We start from the raw sequence: 24,426 nt of genomic DNA on the forward strand, positions 1-24,426 counted from the left end.
CAAGGAGCCAACACTTCCATCTTCTTCGAGTTCCTATTCTCGCTAGTTGCGCAGGGCTCCATTTTCTGTTTAGCAGTCACGAGTCATAAGGGCAAACGACGAGAGCGGATTGCTTCGCCGTCCTCTTTTCTTCATGTTACGTCGCGGATCATTCATGAAATGAACGACGTGAGCCACTACAGCACGCCACAATCAATCAGCGCTGCCGACGAATCCTCAATGCAGGCATTGGCAAATTTTAAAGGCTTAGTTGACGGGAAGTTGACTTCAGAATGTTGAAATATTCATTAAATCAGTAAATAATTACTTGTAATCAAGGAAAATGTGATGGCGCTAAGCTTTAACAGAAGCAAAGCTTTCTAGACCAGACAAAGGGATATTGATGAATTGTGCACACTTGGGTTCAAAGGTGAATCTGGAAGGACCTTCTGTGAATTTCACGCGGCATCTTATGGCGGGATCACTTCGAGAATGCGTTGTTCTGAATTTGATGAGCTACTATCAGAACTGATAGGTGTTAATGATTCATTAATCACGCACAGTGCTCGCTATTTGATGCAGTAGGTGAGATAAAGAAATCTCTGAAAAACTCTTCTATGGTAAATGTGCCATATCTCCTTAGATACTTGAAAATTGTTATGAATTTCATTCATACTTTGACGAGATTTGGTTCCGACGTGGTTGTAGATGGTTTTGATAAAAGAATTACAAGAATGCAGATGAATCCTTTTTGTTTGCTCAGGTTAATAAAAATTCTATCAAAATGCCTGACGCTGACAGTAGTTTGGTGGGAAGCGCAGGAGCTAAAATTCCCAGCAGCGGTTTCAAACCACAGAATAATGCTAGTATCGCATTTAGGAAATGATGCAGGAGTGAAGCCGCGTGCGCGGGTGGAATCATGAGTGTAACCTGCATCAATAGCAACGATTTCGTTGTTTTAACTGGGTGATAAGGTGGCATAGTAAGTCGAATTGCAGAGTGAGATATTGTTCAGCTTGCAAATCTTCAGACCAAGGGTAAATTTGCCTAAGCCACAAGGAATAGAGATTGGTTCAGGGAAAGTACGGGGTGGCTTTTACTAGATATGACAGAGAAGGATTCCACATGATGCAAGTTCTAGGTACACAAAATGAACAGCAGAATTTTCACAGTGATAAGTTCGAAGACTGAGACAGGATAATGAGCAATCAGGTCTAGAGTCACCAGAATACAGGCCGATTGTATGCATTTTTTCACGGCAATGAAATTTCTATCTTCATTGATTTTGGGCAGCCTGTTAACCTGACAGACGCTTGATTTTTTCCACTCGAAGTTTCCAGATAAATAGTCCTTACTTAATGAGACAGTGTGTGATGTACAGTAAGGAGAAGAGACTGAACATCTTAGGTTCGTCATCTCTTACGCTCTGTATCGGTGAAAACATAGTAGAAACAGCCTTGGTCATAGACGATTAGCCTTAGGTGAAAACGGTTTTCGCTAGGACACCCTTCTTGTATGCGCACAATATCGCAACATTCTTACTGGAATTGAGGGGATTACAACAGGTGGCCAGGCTGTTTCCTGTTCCATATAGAAACATGGAAAAAAGTTTGTGTGGAAACCTAAGGCGAGACTGGGCGAGCATGTACATTCATTAGAGAATGAACATACTCTGCAAAAAAGTCAAAGGGGATTGCTTAGAGGATAATTTATGACCCAAGAGTTCCATGAATTGATTAAAAGTGTTGATGAAAGAGAAGAATTCCGCTCTCAAGTATGCGTTGTCGAACTGAACGCAAAGACGCAAAGTACGTGCATTGTGTAAATGAAGTTTCAGTCGCAGGCGAATCTCCGCGCAGAATTGGTGTTATCAACATTCAGTGAAAATATCAAGCAACAGAGGTAATTGATTTGGAAGAGCTAAGAAGAACATAGATAGTGGTGCTTTTGTGGAGATGGTAATATGTTTCCTAAATTGAGGAACTATTTCAGAAGTCAAGTCCTTCTTACGGACATTTGGCTAAGGCTGATTATTCCAGAGTATAAGTAGATAAAGTAGAGAAAGTGTTGAAAGAATATTTAGATATTATTGCTAAGGGAAGGAGATAAGCTTAGGTTACAGATGTTTTAGAACATCTGAATCGTCTGAGAAAGGTACAAACCGGCGGCATTCCGCGCGTATCGAATTCCCTTTTGCGATCTGGAGAATAGTTTTTACATACAGTTCAGAGATAGAGTCAGACATCATACACCCAGTTCCTGCCTTTAATTCTCCTTACTATATCCAAGAAAAGATTTGCAGCATCAGAGCATGCGTAGACTTCTCGTAAATTGAACGAAAAGACATGCCTAGATAGATACCTCAGAGCCTGTTTGCCTGGATTTGTTTGTTAAAACTGCAGGCATATTCACCATAGATCTCATGCAGGATTTTTGCAAGTTCTGGGCTTAGTGAGAATAGTCGTAAATTTGCAGCATTTTCTATACCAAAGGGGCATCACGAGTTTAATAGGATGCCATTATATCCTATTAACATTTACTAGCTGGCTAAACAGCAGTACTTCACGGTTTATTAGGAAAGTTTGTATTTGTGTACATGGATGACATTCATATGTGCACAGATACAATCGGAAGAACATCTAGCGTGTTAAAAGAAGTCCTCGGTTACACGTTCGCCAAAGTAAAGGTCAAATTATTAAATGAGTTTCTGAAGAAAGAAATTGTCTATCTAGGTCATGTTATTCTAAAGAAGGAGTTTATTAATGATGACAAAGTAAGTGCTATCGAGTTTTCCAGTTCGTGAAAACCATGGGGTTTACTCGTTCATTCCTAGGTATGTCGGGTTTCTTTCGCCGTTTTGTGCGGAATTTTTTCACAATAGCGTCTCCATTGATAGATCTAATAGCAGAAGATGTTGCAAATTTGTTTGGAGTGACAGTCAGCAATTAGCTTGAGAAGCTTAAGAACACTTCAGTGAACTCACCTGCTTTGAAGGTTTCCAGATTTAGCCAACTGCTCACTTTGGTGACGACGTGTTTGTATTACAGAGCAGTGTTTGATTATGAATTGAGGAAAATTACATCCAATTGCTTTTATAGCAGAAAGTTCAAAACTGGTATAATGGAAAAGGCTGATGCTGTGTTGTGATGTATGAGGCTTTCTAGCCTGCCTCTTACCTTGTTCATTTCAAGATGTTGTTGATGGAAATAAAGTTGGAGATTTTTGGCAGATCATCAACTGTTGTTGAGCTTTTAATAAGCCAAATTTATCGCCCAAGAGCAATGTTGTTTTTGATATTGAGAGATTTTGATAAGCTCAAATACATTATTGATGGTACATAATTTAACGTATGCTATAGATATTTTCCGTTGAGGATGATGGAGTACATACCGTAGTCTCCATGGAAGACGCAGAGTGGACATTTGGTGTCTCATGTCTCGGATACTAGTATTTTAGAGCATTCATGTGGGGGATGCAAGTGATTGTTCCTATAGTGCATACTTTGAGAGAAATAGTGTGTCACAGTCTCAGAAGAGATTGTTATTCTGTGATGTTGATAAAAACGCCAGTGTTGCATTACCGTGAAATGTCACTTAAATATACCCTTGCTCGAAGAGAAGCAAGATGAAGATAAATCATTATCAGATGCTGGCGTACTTCTCAGAGGAGTTTTACCAACAGTGTATAAGCTGCCTTTCTGACTATTGGCGAACACCGAAGAGAAAGCTAAGTATAACCCGCGGCGAGTCTAAGTATGGGCGAACTGCGCCACAGATCATTGTGCCAGAGAGAGTCTGAAAATCATGCCCTAGATACGGTGGCTACTGTGTCTGGTTCTCCCCATTTAGGTGCTGATAAGACGTATGAAAACGTTAGGTCAAAGTTCTTGGAAAAATATGTTTCTCCGCAGTGGCGCCGTGAAGAATTGCTTCATTTGCAAATGCGAGTAGTTTTATGGATGACAGTGTCGGTCGTTTGGGGTTCATATCCTATACCAAAGAAATAGGCTGTTTCAGAGAGTGCATATGGATATTCTGCAATTTCAAATCCGCTATGGGTACAGATGATTTATTAGTGTTGCTGATGACAGACTGCTTTGTCGAGATTTTCTGTTAAAATTCGCCATTGATGAAGTAGTTGGTAGCGTTCTTTAAGGATAATTTGTATATAGTCCGAATGTCTTCGGTTTATTATAGATAAATAGTATAATCTATTGACAAGATCTGGCGGTCTTGCTAATTTAGTGGAACAAAGAAGGTATCTATAATTCTATGTAGGCTGTGAAGCTATGTTATGTGAGAGGCAAATCGAAAATAATTGATATTCTCATGATGACAGTGTGGTCTCCGCATACATTGGGACAGGTCTTTTGGATGAAGTTTGATATGGCATCAACACTAAGGTGAATGAGCACAATCAAGATATCTCCAGAAGCCGGTATGATAAGCAAGTTGAAAGGACCTTTGATTTGCTAACAGATCAAATTAAGGCGATGTCAATGGTTATCATGTTGATAAATACAGCGAGAGAAAGATTCGCGCTATGACAGTAGAAGAACTTGAACTTCAGTTCTCACAAAGAACAGAGAAGAGAACGCAAATCATGGGGTGTAGTTATTTTGATAAGTGATAGAGTGTTTGTTAGAAGTGAATGTCTTAAATGATCTGAATTATAAATTAAGTCCAGTTCATATGGACTCATGCAGAGATTGTAGAGATTAAAAAGGGAATAGATTTGTAATAAAGGATGTAAATACTAAAAGAATGAAGTTGACCTGATATTTGAAGGAAGAAAGTTGGGACAGCTAATACTGTATATAGTTAGAGGGTAAATGGCTGATGTCGGTATGCAGGGCGATATTTATTGCTTTTTTTGTCTCTTGTTCATTCTTGATTAGAAGTTCATGATATTCGTTGAGTACAGCACCAGGTCACTACAGTTCGTTTAGGACTGTGTAGTGGTTGAAGAAGATCATGCAAGCCCGGTTAGTCAATTCAGGTGACCATATGTGGAATTATTATAGACTGTTGAGGAATTAAATGATTCCATGATAGTTGCAATCAATGAGAAAGATTGCTAGATGAAGTAGAGAATAAGAGGACTTTGCCAAACTTTAACTAGATGTAAGTGGCTGAAGGCAATAAACGCAGATAGAGTTGATAAGGATAGATAAATGTTAGAATGGGATTCCTGACGTTACTCCAGGAAATTCACCTTCTGTAGAGAAAAAGGAGGCAAGAGCAGCACCTTTGGTTCTTCAGGTGTTATGGATTGCTGCGATTGAGTTTTAGTCCATTGGAAGTTTAGTCAAAGCAGCAGAAGTTCAAAAGAGATCTCAGCTATCTGTAACAGCAACCAAAGGTAAGAAAGTAATGAGAAATTGAGGCTTTGTTTGAAACAATTAGACATCTTTGAAAGGAGCTGTCGTTACAGAAGGTCGAAAGATCTTGATGTGACAATAGCGCCTACTGCATCCAGCACACTTATTATTGAGAAAGAAACTGATTCTTTTAAGGATAGCTGATAAATGCAAATAAAAGCAATTATTGCTGGCAGATGGTCGTGTATGGTGATGTATTACCTTAGATCACTAGAAATGCTTTCATGGAATTCTGGTTATCTACATGGGGGTTGAAGTATTATTCAAGCAGGAGGAGATTTGTATTTATATTATAATGTTTGAGGTGAGACTGTCTGATCATTGATGATATAGGCTACGCCCTGTCAGCACCATGAAACCTTTCTTAGTTGTTATTGTAGATCTTTCCATGCTTGGAGACTTAGTAGTGACATGGGATGGATTAGAGACCAGTGTTCATTTTAGGGACTGCATCAAGGTCTGAACTGATTATAAGACAGGATGTACCTTTAGTTAGGAGAAGTATGTGTGTGACAGCAGTGTTTTCCAGTTGCGAGTTGTATCTGTGGGTGGTTGTGGAATTGTCATTAGTTCATAGACAGACACCGACAGAATGACTTTACAGTTTCCACTTCTGAATACTACATAATTTCCACCAGAACTCTGTCATTAGCCATATATGTGAATTGATCATGATGTGGTTCCAGTGCTCATAACAGGGTAATTAAATGACTATTCCACTGCTAGAAGAAGGTGATGATCCAATAATGTCTGAGTACCAGAAATACATTATGCCTTCAATATTGATATGGACCTTAGTGGCTATTCTACTGATAATTCTTATTATGGGGGTAGTAAAGCTTTATTTGTGCTTGTAAGTACACATGCAAGACTCCCAAGAAACGACCCCAGTGACTTTTGAAGTAGTTCATGAGAGCAGTACTTAAAACTGCAGTTCACAGTAGACATTGGCTGCTGAGTGCATAGCCTATTTGTTATATTTTATACGTATGCTTTTACTTTGTGTTCGCTATTAAAAGAGCCGTAGACGCTCTATGGGGTGGGCTGAGCACTGGCGGGGTAATGTGTTTCATTTTAGATTACTGTGTATATTCAATATAAGATGAAGCGAAAGAGATGCTACAAAGTGCAGGTGGACGGTCGACAGTTGCAAAATCACTGCAGCCGCAGATAGTTCAGAACGCTTCAGCTGTTTTGGCTGATGAACACACAATATTGACGCTGATATGTGAGGCAATCGACTGGAGTTAGTAAAAGGCTGGTTCGTGCGTTAGAAAAATGGGAGCTTGTGTGTCTAATTGCGCCAAAAGTTAAGCTCCATTTATCATTAACTAAGTGAGAGCTTGAAGTATCGTCCAGACGCGGCTTTGTATATTTGACTATTAGAACTTAGCAGTTAAGGTAAATCCAGACTTCTTTTTTCTGTGACTGTGAATCGTGAATTTACCATATCCAACATACTTAATTTGTGAGAATTGGACATAGCTACTTATGTCACTTAATATTATATTTTATTTGTGTTCTGACTTGATATCATGAATCATGATTTTGTGGATTTCTTAAGACATTATGTCATACTTGTGTACTGTATTTGTGGGGAGATTAATATTTATTTCATTCTTCAACAGATGTCTGTAAAAGTGTGGTGGTAGAGAAAGAAATACTGCACCGGTAGTTAGTGGTTGTTTCAATGTGGTCAACCTAAGACTAGACGATAATGTCTGTAAAGATGGAATGTGTGGAGTTTTATGAAAAAGGCATTTAGCCAGGTAAGGTTAAATCTTGAATATTAGACTATTTTGACTGATAATTCATTTATTATGCATTTTAATCTTTTCTTTGTTAATTCATTACTTGTTGGGTTTGAGTTCGATAATAAATCTATTTATGTAGGAAGATTGTGTTTCAGAGAATATCCATTTTGAGTGATGGTGCGAGAGAGAGAGAGAGAGAGAGAGAGAGAGAGAGAGAGAGAGAGAGAGAGAGAGAGCTGAAGACACTGTTTTCTGGAAGATAGGCCGCAAAACACGTTACGAGGATTTCTAAAGGAAATGTTTGATCTGTAGGTGTAACATATAGAATATAGAATAAATTATACTACTGAAAGCAAACTCTCGGAACTAACCAGAGTGAAGACTATACAGCCAACTAAGAGGAAGACAACAACAGGGAAATTCCTGTGCCAAGCCAAGAAGAGACTTGGGAAAACATACGGAGCAACTAGTGGAATACACACACAACAACATGGAACTTGGCTCCAAGAAGTCAAGGCAGAAGAAATGAGAATAAACAAAGATTCACTAAAGAAATGCCCAACTGAAAGTTTCTCCAGGGTCCAATGAAGTCCATGGATATTGGCTCAAAATCTCAACACCCAAGACCCACGAATAGCAAACAACTCCAGCATTGTATCACAAACCACTATGCACTCCTGAATGGATGACTCATATAAGGCTAGAAAACATCCTGTGTACAGAAAAGACGAGAATGTGTGGGAAATATAGCAGTAACTACAGGCCTATCACCTGCCTACCAATAATAGTTAACATTAGATCATCAGTGAGTATCATACAACTACCTAGATATGTTTCTTAACCTAAAAGGAAATCAATTCCAGGGGTTGCTGGGGAAGATCACATATGTGGCGGTAAAATATCAGTGTTTCTGTAATGAAGGAATATTGATTTGCAAGAGAACCAGGGTTGCAAGACAAAATTCCGCGCATCATCACTGTCTCATTTTTGGTGTGATCAGTTGGTTGCGTATCCTGGACTGGCAAGGGCAGCGCTGGAGATGGTCACTCCATTTCCAACTACTTACCTGTGTGAGAAGGCATTCTCGACCATGTTGTTGATCAAGACAACTGCCCGGAACCGTCTTCATGGAGGCCTGCTCCACGACATGTCGGTGGCTCTGGCTAACACGATGCCACGATATGAGAAACTAGTCGCACATAAGCAACAACAAAAATTGCATTGGATATATTTTTTATCTAGTTTGTCCAGCGATCTTCCCTTTCTTTCTTATTGTTTTTGTTAAAATATTATTACAATTACTGTTTTTGTTTTTGAATTGAACCAAATATAATGATCGAAGATACTTATACTTGTTCTTACTTCTATCCTGTATGGCCAGGTGTTAACCAATGGTAGGTGGTGCTGACCGTTTAGCTCCAGACCAAAGGTGCCGAGGCCTGAAAGTGCTAAGAAACACTGATTTAGGAAATCGTTTTCAAGACTGCAAATGCAAAAACACATCATGGGTTAATTATACATTCCACCATCTCAACATGGCCGGTCTGCTGGCTGAGTTCTGTGTGTCCGCTGATTTTCCTAGCTAATTTTGAGTACACTTATTTTGCAATAGATTAATCTCTCCTTGTAGATGTCTTAGTTATCATTAAGCTCCAAGTGTCTGTAGCAGGTGGCAATTTCTGATCATTACTCACTGAGAGTGAGTATCTTCTTAATCAGTGATATTCTGACAGCACCATTGAAAATAGTCTTATTGAAATCTGGGAGCCAGTTGAGATCCACTATTGAAGCTTGTCATCTGCTTAATATTTCAAATGTTATATCTGATCCCAACCCCAAGAGGAAGTTGAATGAAATCCTGATGTATGTTTTAGTAAGGGATGTCCCTAGGAAGATTATCAATATCAAGACAAATGACCGACCATGGTTTGATGGTACATGAAGGCAAGTCTACCATGAAAAACAGACCAAATTCAACACATGGAGATGAAATTGTTTACATGAAAATTACACCATTTTTGTTGGGTCTCGCCATGAAGCAAATAGAATTCACTATGTAGCTGAGGAAAATAACAATAATTCCTTAACAAGGAAACTCAAAGAAATTACTCAGCCTCATCTGTGGTGTACCAAATTAGCATCTTCTGTTTTTGGGTCAAGCTCATCTTCCATCACACCACTACTAACATATGAAGGTAGACTGGTTACAGGCTCCTTCACCAAAGTTAAGCAGTCAGCTGAGGATGTCCCTCTCCCTGATACTTTGCATCCCGTACCTATCCTCACAAATTTGCACTTTGATCTTGGGATGTTTAGAAAATTCCTGATGCACATGATAGCTGGGGTGGAGAAGATCCTGTTAGTTTCTTCCCTTTGTTTTTTAAAAAGGTTTCTAGTGCTCTCTCCCAAGATCAGTAGATTCTATAAATTTTTATGTCTTTACAGTATCTTTGTGGATGAGCGCAAACTTAGTAATACAGTGCCTGTTCCAAAGAGTGGTTTATCTGCAGACTATAGTAACTACAGGCCAATTTCTATTCTCCCAGTGCTCTACAAAGTTGCAGAAAAACCTATTTTTAAACAATTAGGAAAGTATGCGCACTTCAAAGGATTGTTAGCTAAGAGCTAATATGCATATAGGAAGCAGTTAGGTACCAGCGATGCTCCTTTAGACTTGACATACCATTTGCAAATGAACTTTGAGAAGAGTTTAGAGTGTAGAGTAATTCAAACAGATTTTAGTGGAGCTTTATAGAATTGAGTATTTGGATACTTACCTACTGTTAGCGTGTGCTCTTAGGTGCGATCAGCGTTCAAAATAACCATAAGAATAACACTTAGCTCACCCAGATGGACTGTCTATAATCACCTGTTTCCCACAAGGTGGTGATAGAATGTTTACATTCTTGTCAGAATTCTTCCTGGCCACCCACTAAGATATGGGGAGGCTGGATGGGTTTCCACTTTAACAGTAGGAATGTACAATATCCTAATTTGGTGGTAGCACATTATTATGGGGTTTTTTTAGCAACATTCACTTCGGGGCGTGATGTCCCTGCGTACATGAGTTAGAGTAGAAAAGACTCTTTAGCCTTGGAAGGCAACCTTTAGAGTACAAACATTCCGAAATCAACCAGGAGGTAGAAGGGACCTTAGCCTTAAAGAAAACTTCTATATTGGGTTACTCTGAATAGCAAACCTGTTCCCCAACCTTGGTATGTGCTATAGCCAGTCATACTTTCGCTTTCATGGTCTAGTCTGAGTTAACTGGTTTATGTATACAATTAGCATTTTTCCTCTTGTTCACTTTCCCTGCATTTTTATAAAAGTGTGGCAGGACAGGCTGATGTGAGAAAGAAAATAGGTGGTTGGACACAGAAATTGGTTTTGTCTTACTTCCATTCTTTTTCCTGGCTTTTGTATTTTCTAAATCCATCCTGACTGTCCTCCCCTTAGCTAAGTTGTGCAAACCTGGTGGGTTTCTTATTTGCCTTACAGGGTGTGCCGGCCCCACCTTGTCGACCAGTTGCTTCCGGCACTTTTTTCAATGGCATATGATCAGGTTTATCTATACTTTCAACGGATTTTTTGTAAATAATATATATATAAATGCTGTTGTTGTTGATGGTATTGTTATTGTTTATTGTTCTGTTAAGTTTTACAACATTAATGTTGTTATGAGTCTATATATTAGTTTTGCCATTGATTTTATGTTGTTGATTTTAATTGTTTTGGCAGACATTGAGCTGAATCTTGGGCCTGTTACTTATCATGGTAAGAAAAATTGCAGAATGTGTTCTCAAATATTCGGGGCTTAAGGTCAAATTTTCGTTATCTCCAAAGTTGTGCTCGTAACTATGATTTGATGTTTTTATTTGAGACACTTGTTAGTAGTAGCAAGTCAAAAGTTGAGTTTTTAATTCCAGGGTTTAATGGGTCCTGACTTTATTTATCAACACCATGTCAGATGCATGGTATGGCTGCAGGCCACTCATTTTTATCGTCAGAAAATTTGGTGTGCAGTTGCCATGAAGTTCTCTGTTCTATAATTTTCAGTAAATTCTACAATGTTTACATATTTGCTGTTTACCGCAGTCCAAATATCGACAATTCTAGATATGACCATCTCTTGGAAAGGATTTGTTTGGCTCAGTCACAGGATTCAAAAGCTTCATTAATTATTTGTGGAGACTGTAAAGCAAGGCACAGAGAGTGGCTGAATTCAAATTCCACAGATCAACGTGGTCGGTCTTCCTTTTGAATTTGTGTACCTTCCAATTTTCTCCAGCTAATTGAGGAGCACACATAATTCTGGTAATAGATTAGACATCCTCACAGATGCTCCAGCTATTGTCAAGTCCAAGGTCTGCGAACATATAGGCACTTCTGATCACTGTACCACTGAGATAGACATATCTGTCAATCAGTATATTCCTAATGCCACCATTGGAAAAACAGTCTTGTTGAAATATTGAGCCAGCTGAGATCCATTATTGAAGCTTGTCAGCCACTTGATATTTCACATCCTATATTTGATCCCAATCCCAAGAGGAAGTTGAATGAAATGCTAATGTATGTTTTAGTAAGGAATGTCCCTAGGATGGTTATCAAGATCAGGACAAATGACTAGCCATGGTTTGATGATACATGTAGACGAGTTTACCATGACAAACAGACCAAATTCAACACATGCAGACAAAATCGTTCAAACGAAAATTACACCATTTTTGTGGGATCTCGCCGTGCTGCAAATTGCATAAAAATTGGAAAGTGAACGTAACAATAAAAACTTAAAAAGTATTAGATACGTATTTCTCTCAAGCTGCAATTTTGATATAAGATTTTTGAGAGTTTTTCCTGCTTTTTAGGTTACATTTCTATGGAAATTAGTTTAATATGCGTTAAGTTATTCTTACAACCAAGTTTTAAGAATTTAATGGAATTAAAATAAGGAGTAATTTTTTTATTGTATGAAAACATTGTTATATGCTTATTTTTCTCCTGAATTGGGGGGGGATAGTTTTTAATTGTTAATCAAATTGATACAAACGTAATTTGCTATTATTATTATTATTATTATTATTATTATTATTATTATTAAGTTAAGTATACCTTAGTTTTACCAGACCTCCGAGCTGATTAACAGCTCTCCTAGGGCTGGCCCGAAGGGATAGATTTATTTTACGGCAAGCAGAAACTAACTCACATTAGCAACGGGACCTACAGCCATTGTGAATCCGAATCATTAATATAGCGAGGAATGAATTTCTATCACCAGAAATAAATTCTTCAATTTCTTCATATCAGCCGGCTGTAGTTGAACTCATCATCGAGTGACACGTCCGCAGCTCTACCGACCACCCAACAAAGAGCTATATGCATATTATTATTATTAATATTATTATTGATACACATATTGATATTATTATTATTATTATTTACGAAGTTATTGGAATGCATTTTGTCTCACTACTTGATTTTGTTCTTACGTTCACTTTTTTTATTATTTTTATTTCGTTCATTAAAAATGCTGCAAGAAATGAATACGAAATACCTATTGCAAGCGTTTAAAATATGTCAAAATTCCTTTTAAAAAAGCACGAACTGATAATTAACAGTGATATTAATTTCTACGATAAAGTACACATCTATTGAAGTTAAATGTTCATTTTAGGCATTTTATATTTTTTAAAGGAATAAAAAATTTGTAAAAAAAAAAAAAAAAATCCAAATTTACTTTAGAATTCAAAGTTTCAGAAATTCATAAAATATGTGAAAATAGATGTAGAAAAGGTAATCAATGAAATATTTTACAAAGCATTAGAAGTTGATATTTTGTATGTTCAGATTTTTGTATAAAGTTTTCTAATTATTGAAGTTTTTTTGCTTATATTTCAATCAATAAGGTAATTAGCAAAGTGTTAACAGAATTTAATTTTATCTCCATGTTTTGTAATCCTGAAACCTAGTTTTATCAATTTTAATGAATTATCAAATTCTTAAAATTTTTGTCTCTTTTACAATTATTATTATTATTATTATTATTATATTATTATTATTATTATTATTATTATTATTATTATTATTATTATTATTATTATTACTTGTTTGGCATTTTTCACATATTTTATTTTAAATTTACGAATGACCTAATATGTAGAGAATATATCAAATGTTTTAACGCTAGCATTTTTAATTCAGCTGACAGTCATTTAGCCACACCTGATGCTGCTGCCTCTCCTTCTTTCATTCAGGTAACACAGTTGCGCTCAGCAGCCCAAGATGCAGGCGCCCAAGTTGCTCTGGACGATCATTGCAGTGACCCATTTGATGAACTACCAGTTAGACGTTCTACCAGGTTAGCTGGTTTATCTACGGAGACTGATGGCTACGAAATTGGCTATCTTCAAATTTGGCACCGGTTTTCTTCTGTCAACGACACTTTTTAAACTTATTTATTTTTTCAAAACTTAACTCCCAAGATTGCTTTAGGGTTTTTAGTCAGAATGAGGAGAATTAGGCAGGTTCTCGAAAGTTCTAATATATATTTATATCTACATCATTCTGGATTTCTTCAACAACAACAACAACAACAATAATAATAATAATAATAATAATAATAATAATAATAATAATAATAATAATAATAATAATAATATAGATAGGTAGCTGACCCTCTTTTAAACGTGTGTTGTTGAACACGCCTATCACCATAATTGTAAATTGTATATTTTATTGTCTTTCCAAATGATCATGCTTTATGTACATGTAACAAAGCATTTTTATTGATCACATAGTTTTCTGCATGAACTCGTCCTGTTTTTGTAGAGAATCAGTTTGACCTCAGGTCACCTGTAAATTTTGTACCGCTGCCCTGTGAGGTATACGCAGACGTCCGCATCTCCGCTTTATAAGCAGCTCGCTTCATCAATAAACTAGCAGTACTTGTCTTCCTGCTCATTATTTCGCACCTCTCTCACAGTGGTGACCACCGGAGTGGCTCCCGGAAGCCATTAACAGACCTAAATGGCGACTAAGTCTTGGCCCCATGAACCTTACCCATGCCCCTAAAGAACTAAATACGGCGCTCTAACAAAGCGTTCAGGCGTTTACCGACCCTCATCGGCAGGTTGCCAGCATCATTAACAGACCCACACAGCATGCTCCCCCAGCATGTATTGGCGCAAGTATTCCCTCACACTCCAAGTGAGAGCGCGAAATGAGCATGGACGCAGACATTTCCAACCACGTACAAATTACCGCGAACCCCTTGGAGGCAGACACCTCCCTCTCGCAACCCCCTCCCACGCACACCTCCACGCTGGTACCTGCACCCCACACAATGACCCCCCTGACGGACCAACCAAAGACGGCCCTTAACATTGAGCTGCCGCCATTTACCAGGGAAAACGCAGCGTCCTGGTTCTACAGGGTTGAGGGGCAGTTCGGGGTAGCAGGCCTAACGGACGAGGTGTTGAAGGCGGACATCACCATCAACGCCCTCCCAGAGGAGATATACAGGAAGGTCGACCTGTGGTTATTGACAACATCGGTCCCCGCCACCTTCCAAGAACTAAAATCCACTCCAGGACCTCCTCCTCCTCCCCGAGACTGACAGAGGCAGCAGGCGCAAAAAAATCAGCCTGTCAAGGGAGATCTTCCCGCGGCAGCTACTGCTGGAGGTCCATGGACAGATCACGGACGCACATACCCTGGGTCGGTCAGGGGACCTAATCAGGTAGCTGCAGCAAAGACGGTTCCACGGTTGCGCTGGCCGACGTACCACACCGCACACCTGCCAACTGCCTCCTGCCAGAGGACCCCACCACGAGCCTATCAACGCCAGGAGACAGAAAGGCCGCCCCTACCAGCAGGTAGAGGGAGGGCTGGATTTGCTATTACCACTGATAGTTCGAGAACTTGCCTGAGATGGTAGCCCACTCAAAACGGAGGAGCACACCGCATAGTATTCGCTAGCGTGGTCGTAGGCACCAGAGGTCTGCCCATCATCCCAGATGTTAATCGGCACTTGGCGCTGTAGCTTGTTCTCTGAGGCATCAGATTGTCACTGATCTGACTGCCTTCACGCCGTGAATCGTCCCCATCATCACCACTAAATCTGGCTCCACCCTGGCAGAGGCAGAAACACCACACGGCGTGGGGTAGGATCATCATCCGCTTGACTGCAAACGACTTATAGTCATAACTGTTTGATCACTGCTTAACTTCATGCTATAGTCTGATGGCTTGACTGTTCATCATGCTCACCAGCCAGAGTTCTGGCGAGTTCCCGGAGGGTTCAAACCCAGCTCAGATCCCATGGGTCTGCCAAACATGGATATACCACTACATCAAAACGTAAGGCCCCTACGACACAAAGTTCATGGTTTCTCCACAGTGCCTTCAGAGCCAAAAAGGCCTTTGCTGAGAGTGGAGGATGGCATGCAGGAAGGCTCCCAGCCCGTGGGCCTCCCCCCTTCACATGGTGCGGAAAGCGGACGGCACCTGGAGGCCCTGCGGCAACTACAGGCAGCTGAACCTTGCAACAGAGCCCAACCACTACCCACTGCCAAACATTCAGGATATAATGGCCTCTTTCCACGGGGCCACAATATTCTCAAAAATGGATCTTTTAAAATCATATTTTCAGGTACCAGTAGCACCGGAGGACATCCCCAAAACCGCCATCGTCACACGCTTCGGGTCCTACATCTTCGCCTTCTCCACCTTCGGCCTGAGGAATGCGGGCGCGATCTTCCAGAAGTTGATGGACAGCATCCTGGGGGACATGGACTTCTGTATCTGCTGTGTCGACGATATCCTAATCTTTTCCAGATCCTGGAAGGAACACTCAAAGTATTATTATCCAGGAGGTCCTGCAGCACCTGCAGGAAAGTAGCCTTCATCAGGTTCGGATAAGTGTGCATCTTCAGCCACGAGAAGGTGGAATTCCTGGCCACGAGATATCCCCTAGGGCATCCTCCCAATGTCTGGCCGGCTTACCGAAGTTCCCCTCCCCACCCCACTCCATCAGACCATACAAGAATTTTTCGGGATGGTCGAACTACTACAGGAAGACTGGTCCCGGATTGAGCCTACTACACCATGGCCCTCTGACGGAGTGTCCCGGCGACACCCAAAGTCCCAGTTATCTCGACCGTACAGAAGGTCTTCCCGACGGCGTCATCACCAAATAAACATCTTGCCCACCAGAACCCCAGTGCCCTCCAGCTGATGACAGATGCCAGCAGCGTCACCTGCGGAGTTGTCCTGGAGCAAGTCAGCAAAGGATCCTCACCATGATCACCCCGGCTAAGCCCCACCGGAAGTTCCACTACAGCACTTTTCAATCAAACTTTTCGCAGCATACCAGGTGGTATGGCACTCTGTCTTCTCCTGAAGGGAACACCACACCGTCTGACAGACCAATAGCCGCTGGTCCACCTACAAAGCTGGGGATGTGGTCCTCTAGGCAGTGCGGCGCCTCCTCACGACCATTGTGATTCCCCTGCACCATCAAAATACTCCCCAGCAGGAAGAACCTGGTAGCTGATGCCTTATCAGGAGGGATCGAGATTGACTCAGTACAGCTCGATCGACTCACAAGCGACCTCACCGCTAACAGGCTGGCTGAATTCTGAGACCCCCTGCCTACCGTACAGCTGTCACATCGCTGAAGTGGAAGGACGCGCCTTCAGCCTGTGAGGATCAACATTACTGCTTTAATGCCAGCACCAGATGCCCTGACCCTGGTGCCCGCTCCAGACGCCGTGGCTGGTCTTCGACGTCAACCACAGCCTATCCCACTTTCTCCGAAGGACAACAGACAGGCTATTGACAGAGAAATTCGTCTGGCACTTGGTACATGGAAGGACGGCAACAGCTTGGGCAAGGCAGTGTGTGCAGGCCAGGCCAGCAATGTAGGACAGCACACTGAATCTGAGTGGAAGCAGTTTCTCAGCCAAGGAGATGCTTCGGCACATCCATGTCGACGTAGTGGGTCCTCTTCCCCCATCAGGAGGAGACAGATACCTTTTAAGAGTCGTCGAACACTCCACCAGGTGGCCCGAAGCTACGCCCATGGAAGAAGCCGCCTCCAGTGTGTGCGCAGAAGCCCTCCTATCCAGCTGGATCAGCCGGTTCGGTGTCCCGGACCACATAACAACAGACAGAGGACCCGCTTTCCTGTCCGAGCTGTGGACCGCCCTGGCACGCCTGATGGGGACCACTCACCTCAGCACCACCACCTACAACCCCGCAGACAACGGAATGGTGGAAAGGTTCCACAAGTCTCTAAAGGCGTCCCTCATGACTCGTTGCTCCTACGAGAACTGGAAATACCAGCTGCCCTGGGTCCTCCTCAGGTTGAGAACTGCGCCCAGAGCCAACAGCGACCCCTCCTCGGCGGAAAAAGTCTACAGGGAGACCCTGATAGTCCCGGGGAACTCATCGCAGAGGACAGAGATGACATAGGACTAGGAGGCCTGCATAGTCAGAAAAGTCTACCCTGCCAAAGGACATTCACCAACAGGACATCCTTCATACCTGATATCTCTGCCACTCACGTCTTCGTCAGGACGACGCCATGCGCCCACCTCTTAACTAGACTCCTACAGAGGACCTTTCCTTTTACTGAAAGGAACTTGAAGGCATCCTAAGTAGTTTCCACGGGCGGGAAAGACTGGATATCTGCAGATCGCCCAAACCCGCATTCCTGGAGGAGGGATGTCAGAGGCGGTCCCTGCAAAGTCTCCTGCAGGTGTGGCATCCCAGAGCCCTGTGCACATGAGAAAGAGGCAGGCCAGCCCCCAAAACCCAGAAACTAGACAGGAAGGCACCTCAACTAAACTACCCAGATATGCCAAGATACACTACCCTTCCAGTTGACATTGAGGAAGTGAGGCCCACTTGCTGCTCCCAGCAGATACTCTGCTTTGATCAGATATTACTTCCATCTTGGGGCGGAGTATTGTAAAGTCCCCTGGCCAACACGTTTCAGGTGAAAATCCCGTTTTCTTGGCAAGCCTTCACATCAATCCTAGGGTCAGCCAGAACACATGTTTTTCACCACTGTAAATTGTATATTTTATTAATCTAAATGACTATTATTATACATGTAACGAAGTATTTTTGTATGCAATCAGACATCATTGATCCTGTTTTTGTAGAGAGTTAGTTTGACCTCAGGTCACCTGTATATCTTTGTACCCACGGTCTCTGCGAAGTATGCAGACGTGCCTGCACTCGCTGATAAGCAGCACGCTATCAATAAAGTAGCAGGCTTGTCTTCTCCTGCTCATTATTCCTGCACCTCTCACACGTTAATCAGCTCTGGCTACCCTATCGAATTCAAGTGTAAAGTGCCTGAAAAAGCTGAATTTGAAAATTGAATTTATAACCAAAAATTAGGGAAGGGTGTGAAACACACTGTTGCAAAGTAACACACCGATCCATCAATTAATTTTAAAGATATTGGCAAAAAACGATGACTCAAACTTCCTGAAATACATAGCAGGAATATTATTCATTGATTACAGCTGTATCTTGATGAAAGTGATCAAATGATATGCAAAGGTAGGTGTGAATTTTCATCAATGTTCCATCATGTTTTTCTATTGATTTGAAATATTGAAGGATTTAAAAGGATGATGAGGACGTCTACAAACTAGGGATGGCCTAATGAGGCTTAAAAATCAATTATTTACAACTATTACTTCCATACACTAAAAGCATGAATAAAAATATTAATTAGCAAAATATTTACTACAAGTTTAAGATAATTTAGAATCAAACTCCTGGTGGACACATTTACAAATCGAACACTTGTCCTAATTCTCACTTGCTGTGTCATAGGTGTAGGGTGAGTTGACAAAGAACCTTTCAGTGCTTATTACCAACAACTTACCCTACACTATTCTGGATTGGAAGAGTCGATCATCCGAGTCCGCTTCCACCTTTTATAGTCGTTCAATTAGAAGGCACTGCAGCTTCCCACCAAATGGACATGTTCGATCGCGCATCAGCGCGCCGCTCAGATGGGACCGTAGCATCGTCATCCGGCCCATGGGCAACCAGGAAAGACAACGTGGTTTTTGGCGCCCAGGAACCCAACAAGGTGGTGAAATGTGTAACTTTTCACTACATCCTCCCACCTGCAAAGTGGAGGGCTCATATGATAGGCACTAAATCTATATACAACTACCAACTCTCAAAGAAGAAAGAAGAAAAAAAGGGGGTTTTTCATTGGCTGAACCCAACTATCTGATAAGAGCTGGGTCAAATGTGACACAAACAGCAAAAAAAAAGTTTGAGGGCTAATCTAATCCTCAGATATTACTCTATGTATCATGTATCAGCCATACATGATGCACAGTGGTGCTGAATAAAAATCACTAGCTGTACAAACTGTACTGCAACACTGTCATTTGTTCTCCGCCAGATTTGGACAGCAAACATCACAGGTTCGAGAAGAGAAAGTTGAAAAGGGATATACAGAGTGCAATTAATGTATTAGATGAGGAATATTCCTTTTGTCCTTCCTTGTCATGCTGTTTTTCAAAAATGCCTTTAGCCACACTTATTATTCAAACACCTACTGTGTACTGCAATTCATAAAATGCTTGTGACCTATAAGTTTTCTTTAGATATATATATATATATATATATATATATATATATATATATATATATATATATATATAGTATGAGTATATTATAGCATATATATATATATATATATATATATATATATATATATATATATATATATATATATATATATATATATATTTATATATATCTCTTTCCAAGCATCCTGAGCCACCAAACACTCCAATTTAAAGCTGGAAAATACAACAGCATAGAGTGTTGGTCCTTGTCCATTCAAAGGGTTTGGCTGGTGGTGGTGATCGAGCCATTGGCGCTGGAGCTGAGTGGAACGTCCTACCCCTTCGACTGCTGATGCATCACTGTGCAGGCTTTTGAAATCGGTCCACCCCATCAATACGTTGGTGATGCGGCTTCGTGTTGAAAAAGTGGTTTTTCAACGATCCATCTAACACTACGCCACTGCGATACAAAGTACATGGGGCCTAAATCTATGCAACAACAATTATCAATTCAAGTGCCTCAACTTGCTGAGATATTCTTAATACAATAAAGCACCACCTTACTAAAATATCTAATACCTTACATGGTCAACATCACCAAAAAAAGGAAACAAATATGATCATTAGCAATGAGTTTGCATCGTCCTTGAACACTGCATATTCTTCACCATGGTCCCGCGCCGGAGTACCGATTCATCAGGAACTCGCTAAGTGCATGCTACTTCCAACTTCTTCTGCTGCCTCGCGACTCGGCTAATTTGCATATAGTTCACCTCACTCGCAATTCCCTTCTCTCCTACACTGTCCCCAGATCCACTAAGCCATTCTTTCATGCCGTGCGAGGCTGCTTTTCTGTGCAGCCTGGCTCGTCCAGTACTTTCCCTTCACATCTCCCACGCTTTCGTTCTTCGCAGCTCATCACTATCATTACTTATGACATCGAACACATTCCCATCGAGCAGTTTCTCTGTCTCTGGCTATCATGCACACTTAAATTGGATCGGCCGCCTGTAATTCCTTCCTCTTCTGCTTCTCGCATCTGCTGTCTTCTTCGTCGGACATTTCTAAGGGAACAATGTGATTAATCGCGCGCAAGTGTGCCTCCCCTTCGTAAAGAGCCTTGGCTGATTGCGCCACAACCTTAGGATCATTATACACTGTAAGGACCTCCCAAGTGGCCATTCTCTGCGTTTTCTGGATTCAACTGCGATCAGCATGACATCACCTGCCTTAAGAGGTGTAAATGCTGCTTATTGAATCATAGCGCTCCCAGCGCCTATAAGTAGCCATCTCTCCAATAATCCTTGAATTTGGCTGAGGGTGGTTGTCAGACAAAAATAACGATGATGCTGTTTCTACAGTTAGGTTGTCCTAATGCCTCTTCGTGATGCAATATATATATAGCTGAATCCTCATATAAAGTGAGAAGGCGAATACTCCGCTTTCTGCCTCTCTCATCACCGAGCACACCAGGCGATTGCTTGATAACAGCCTCTGCTTCCTACGAACGCTCAACCTGCTCTGGGTGAAAGACATTCCTGTGGAGGTCGCTCTAAGGTGTGTTTTACCACACCAATCATCAAGAAGTCTCTTCCAAGGAGAATGGGGTTTGAAGCTATCTAATACCTGTATTGCACAGGTATTGCTGGGTCTCTCTGATGATAGATTTCCTGAGGAAGGTGTCAACTGGCCCTAAAGGTGGTGGCATTGTCGCTATATACTCGAGGGCACCATGCGACGCTAATCTTCTTAGCATAAGTATAAACATGTCCGCTTTCAACGTCGATGTCCAAATAAACAGCTGCGCTACAGGTGATCAGCAGTAAGCAAACCACCCGTGTCGGTCTTGATAGGTCCAGTGTGGTCCAATCCCACACATTCGAAGGATTCATCTGATGTTCTTGGCATATGGCATGGAGGTGCAGGAGAGTCGAACGAGGCTTCGAAGGTCATCCCACACACTCTGCATGCTCGGATCACACCCTTAGCTAAAGCTCTCAATCCAGGCATCCAGCATTCCTGGAAGAAAAGTACAATTAATACATTGACACAACAATGGGCATGTGTTGCATGCAAGTGATTAAGATATAATTTAACTAACTGACTCTTAGCTGGCAATGACAACAATTTAGCTTTGCATCCTACTGCACTAGCAATCCTGGACCGGGTGTAGATGATGTGATTACAGATAGTTAAGTTCAACTGTTTACAAAGTTACTTATGACTGGAAACTTCTCATTCCTGGTTTTAGTCATACAGAGATGGGCAGGTGATGGCCTCTGTTCTAAAAAGACAAGTTTAAGAGCGGGTCAGCATCTGAACGTAACAAATTTCAATACATTGCGTATTACATTTAACGTGTAAGTAAATGAAACTCCATCTCTCTATGTGCCATAGTTTCCAGATCTGGTGCCTGCCTTCATCTTTCACCCCTGACTGCAGCTGTCAAGCATGACTCTCTGATATTGTTGTCTTATTAGGCGTTGAGGGGTATGAGCCTACATGGACTCATTTACATGTAAAATAAATATTTCGCCACAGCCCACTTCCCTGGCATCAGATCTTTGGTGTTCATGCCTCAAGCAAGGAGGATATCAGCTGGATTTAACTTGTGTGATTAATGGCCTAACTGATCTCATGATTCTCTGTAGAAAATAGAATCTCACCAAATCTCGATTATTAGAGATGAAACAATTATGGTTGGATTCTTTAGTCTCTACCCAAGTTTTGGCAACCAAACTATTGGTCCACACAACCACACAAGCAAAACTCCACAATCCAAACAGGTGACCAGCCAATCTGAAAGCCACCTATACAGAAAATTTCAATAACCTCAATGAAACATGGAGGTTAAATTAAAATGCGAAAGTCATTTTTAGTATTTTAATAAAATTTATTATGAAAAAAAAAAAAAAAAATCTTGAGTACCCCAGTTCCTCTCTAGTTTCAACGACCCTTCTGTTATTGGGCTACCGACTCTGTATCATAACCTGTAAGTTTAGAAAGTTATATTATTAACACGAATAAAAATAAACTTTGTATCAAACTCGAAAGGCACCGACTTTAACATGAGAACTATATAACTAAATGTAATAGCAATACACAAATATCCTTATTTACCAATGGAGGATAAATCAGTCACGTTACAAATAGCGGTCGTCACTGCACTCAGGTAAGCCTAACACCTACAGCAAACAAGGAAGGGACCGAATTAAAGACAGACCGACAAAATAAAATATTCTCAAATAACAATATCAACATATATCAACTTTAAATCAATAACCCACCAGCGGAAAATAACACCATCCGTATAAGACTATAATCGACCGATACCATCCAACTAGCACTCGCCGAACTGTACAAATAAATGGTAAACAAATATTACTATGATAGCCAAAGCATGAAAAACAGTTTAAGGTAACTTATCTTACAGAGTTATTTATTATTATTTTTAGGTCACGTCAGTACTTTTAACCTCGACTAAAGACATTAATGGCCCTTTCTTAGTTTGGGAGCGAAGCATGAATGGTTCAAGTGAAGGTTTTCTGTCGGTTATTCGCTCCGTGCAGGATGCAAAGTCAAAGAGGTGGGGGAGAAAGAGTGAACCCGTGTCTAGTGAAGAACCATCTCCAAACTCAGAACATAAACGTCAAGAGAATCCATAGTAATAAAAAGGATCAGTTTCTCTCGGCACGTCTGTTAAGCCCTCTTCATTGCACTCACGGTGTCAAACGGGTTGTACGAGTGAACCCCTTCAGGTCAATATACCTGAAGCTACAGACTACTGTCCAAGTCCAAGTAGCAGAATCCACTGGTTTTTCCATTTCTCCGCTGTCTCACGTTAGCTCGAAACAAAAACAAAATATTAGTTCCTGGGAATTGCTTGTTTTGGTCCTCAAGACCACCCAACAACAGATAAGGCCATTATGCATATGAACTTAAAAATTACAAAAACCCTGTAAAGATATTTTATCTAAACAAGAATAAACCAAAGAGAAAGTTACCCCAAGCAAGCCAAACACAGAACTTTGTGAGAAAAATATTACGGTGAGAAATTACAGAAAAATAAGTGTATCCAGTAAAATAAATTATATTTATTTTTTGTACACTGGAGGGCACAGGATGCAATTTCTAACCTCTGGAAATTTGCATCATACCTAATAGCTACAACATGCTTAGTCAAATTTCTGCTCCTCATGGCAGCTTTCCTGGGGAGTCCTTAGAGATGATCCTCATTATTAGGCAACCTATGGGAGCTTTGATTGTCCTCATTATCTGGATTGTAGGGCGCATCCGGAACTACCCTAAGATAAGGGATTAAGGTCAACATGCCTTTTTAACCAACTCCACGAGTCTTCCCTTTAAGTATAATAGCCCCAGTAGTTTTCCCCCAAATCATTCTCTCTATGTTCTTCACATTCCCAATGGAAAATTAATAGTTTTTGTAAGAGGTTCCTAGATGAGGACTATATCACCAATCTCCAATTTCTGATGACAAACTGGTCTATATCTGTCTTTGCGGTCCACAGCCTGAGCTACCAAATTCTTTGCCAAAATTCATTCTGGTAAGCTTCAGAAGATTATGCCTAACCTTATGAAGTTTACATACTCATCCTTTTATTACTTCTGTAGGCTGCCACTCATCTTCCACTCAGGATCATCAGGCAACTCTTGTAAATCTGGAATTAAATTTAAGGACACTACC

The sequence above is a fragment of the Macrobrachium rosenbergii genome, chromosome 2 (assembly GCF_040412425.1).
Source record: "Macrobrachium rosenbergii isolate ZJJX-2024 chromosome 2, ASM4041242v1, whole genome shotgun sequence".
In the NCBI taxonomy this organism is placed as follows: Eukaryota; Metazoa; Arthropoda; class Malacostraca; order Decapoda; family Palaemonidae; genus Macrobrachium; species Macrobrachium rosenbergii.